General features: G+C 42.7%; 1 pseudogene; it reads left to right on the forward strand.

The window, feature by feature from the left end:
• Positions 1–1,262: 1,262 nt before the first annotated feature.
• Positions 1,263–2,852, forward strand: LOC114009660 (histone-lysine N-methyltransferase SETMAR-like; annotated as a pseudogene).
• Positions 2,853–3,210: the final 358 nt, after the last annotated feature.

Below are 3,210 nucleotides of genomic sequence, written 5' to 3' on the forward strand. Positions count from 1 at the left end.
TTAAAAAAATAAAAATTGCCAGAAGGCACATGTACTTGCCAGAGAACAGAAAGAGAGGGACAGGAGAAAACACTCCCTCCCACACCCAATGGGGCTTAGTCACACTGCAATTTCTTCTTCTCCATTTCTCCTGTCAGTTTTTTGGGATACACACACACACACACACACACACACACACACACACACACATGCCTAACATGTTTTTTAAGCTGTCAGGGCTGGTGTTCAAATCTCAGTCAGCCATGTGGGATCTGGTTCCCTAAGCCATGAGAGCAGCCTTAAATCACATTTGGTATAGTCTAGAGAAGGGATGGCAGAGAAGCAAGACTACGGTAAGAAGCTAGTTAGGAGGCTACAAATGGAGCCCAAGTGAGAGGCTACATAGGAGCCTGAACTAGGGAGTGGTAGTGAAGAAACATCAACTGGTTCTAAGGGTATTAGAGAGGTTGACTAGTCAAGACTTGGTCATGAATGAGATGTGGCAGATGAGGGAAAAGAGAAAAAAAGGATGACTTCTGAATTTCTGGAGTAAGCAAGTGGGGAGGTCAGAAAGTCAGTTCTAGAGCAAGAAACATGAAGGGGACAGATATGGCAGGGACAATGATGAGGTCAGTTAGAAGGGATCTTGCAGCACCTTTAAGATACACAAGCAGAGACATAAGGAGGGACTAGAGAGCTGAATCTGGAGCTCAGGTTATCTGAGTCCATGATTAGATCCTGGAGATTAGCAGCATGGAACTGAAAACTGGGGTCACCAAAGACGATGGGGTCACAGAGGGAAGATGGTGTTCCAGGAAGGGTATTCCGAGAGGGGAAGAGTTATAGCGACAAGACAAAGAAGTCCAGGCAGATACTAGTGTCCTACCAGCTGCAGGGGAGAGGGAGAAGGCAAAGGTCACGGTTTGTCCTGAATGACCACGAGTATGGCAATATCTTTGGCAGAAAGAAGAGAGTGAGGAGCTCCACCAATGGCAGCAAATCAGTGAATGCACACTGGGGGCAGGAGGAACTGTACGCTTTAACCTCGAGGTGCTTCCAGGCTCCTCCTTTGCTAAAGCAAGATCATTGATGGATCAATCAATAGATATTAGATTGGTGCAAAAGCAAGGCAGTTTTGCATGGTTGAAATTTGCTATTTGGTAATTGGATACATTCTTAAATAAGTGTGGTTATGTTATACATAATTTTAATGTGCATTTCCCACTTTACGTTTTTTGCTTATGACTTATTACTTGCTGTTTATTTTATATGTACTTTAGACTATGGAAATGATGTTAGACAAAAGGAACATTTGAGTGATTTTTCTTATTCAAGTTCAAAAATGGGCCGTAAAGCAGAGGAGACAACTCACAACATCAACAACACTTTGGCCCAGGAACTGCTAATGTACAGTGCAGTGATTCAAGCTTTGCAAAGGGGACAGCAGATGGCATGATGGTTAAGGCACTGGATTCTCACATGGCTGACTGTGTCTGGTGGCTTGAAAAATCAAACCGGGTACGTGTGTGTGTGTGTGTGCACCTGAAATCTCTAGAGGAGAATGGAGGTGAGGGCATTGTGGCATGGGCACCCTCCCAGGAAGCGATTTTTCACTTTCCCTCTCTCTATCTGGCAAGTGCACATGCCCTATGGCAAAAACTAAGGAAAATGAGGGAAAAAAATGAAGAAGTTTTACAAAGGAGATGAGAGTCTTGAAGATGAGGAGCATAGAGGCCAGCCATTAGAAGTTGACAGTGATGAACTGAGAGCAATCATCGAAGCTGATCCTCTTACAAATCCATGTGAAGTTGTTGAAGCAACGTCAATCATTCTATGGTATTTTGGCATTTGAAGCAAATTGGAAAGATGATAAAGCTCAATAAGTGGATGCCCATGAGCTGATAGAAGATCAAAATAATCGTCATTTTCAAGTGTCATCTTTTATTCTATGAAACAATAAACCATTTTTTTTCTTTTTTTCTTTTTTTTTTTGGAGAGGTTTTCTATTTTTTTTTTTTTTTTTTTTTTGTCATGGGGGGGCCCCCCTCTAGTTATTGTTTTTTGCCATGGGGCATGTGCGCTCGCTAGACAGACAGAGAGATAGAAAGTGAGACATCACCCCACAGGGGGGATGGCCACACCGCAATCCCTTCTCTTCCATTCACCTCTTGGGATCTTGGGCACGCACGCATACATGCCCAGCATGAGTTTTAAGCCACTGGGTCCGGAACTCGAACCGCAGTCGACTACATGGGAGTACAGCAACATAGCCATTACGCTAACTGCTGGTCCCAATAAGCCATTTCTTAATTGGATTGTGATGCAGGATGAAAAGTGCATTTTATAAGACAACGAGCAATGACCAACACTGTGGTTGAAACTAAAGAAGTTCCAAAGCACTTCTCAAAGTCAAGCTTGCATCAGAAAAAGATCATGGTCACTGTTTGGTGGGGTCTGATCCACTACAGCTATCTGAATTCCAGTGAAAGCATTATGTCTGAGAAGGATGCTCAGGAAATCAATGAGATGCACCCAAAACTGCAATGACTACAGCTGACATTGGTCTACAGAAAGGGCTTAATTCTTCCCCACGACAATGCCTGTCCACATGTTGCACAACCAACTCTTCAAAAGTTGAACCAATTAGGCTAATTAAGTTTGTCTCACCTGCCTTATTCACCTGACCTCTTGCCAACCAACGATCACTTTTTCAAGCATATGAACGACTTTTTTCAGGGAAAGTGTTTACACAAACAGCAGGATGCAAAAGATGCTTTCTAAGAGTTCACTGAATCCCAATGCTACAGGAATAAACAAACTTATTTCTCATTGGCAAAAATGTTCATTATAATGGTTCTTATTTTGATTACTAAACATGTGTTTGAGCCTAGTTATAATGATTCAAAATTCATGGTCTGAAACCACGAGTGCTTTTCCACCAACCTAATAGATCTGTTCATGGTTAGAGGGTACCTGCTACATGTGAGCAACTTTCCTCTGCTCCAGAGATACAAAACAAATAAGATATGGTTACTCCCCTAAGGAAGCCCAATCTAGGGTGCAGGGGAAGACATGAAAACAGATACCCCTACAACGCAATTGAGATATAATAGACACGTAGCCAGGAATACACTGAAGTCATGAACATTGGCCCCTCCACCTCCTAGAATGGATTCGATCCCATTTGCTAGGACTGTCAGAATAAAGAACCACAAACCAGGTAGCTTAAAA

Source organism: Tupaia chinensis, unplaced genomic scaffold (assembly GCF_000334495.1).
Source record: "Tupaia chinensis unplaced genomic scaffold, TupChi_1.0 Scaffold000597_1, whole genome shotgun sequence".
NCBI classification, from domain to species: domain Eukaryota; kingdom Metazoa; phylum Chordata; class Mammalia; order Scandentia; family Tupaiidae; genus Tupaia; species Tupaia belangeri.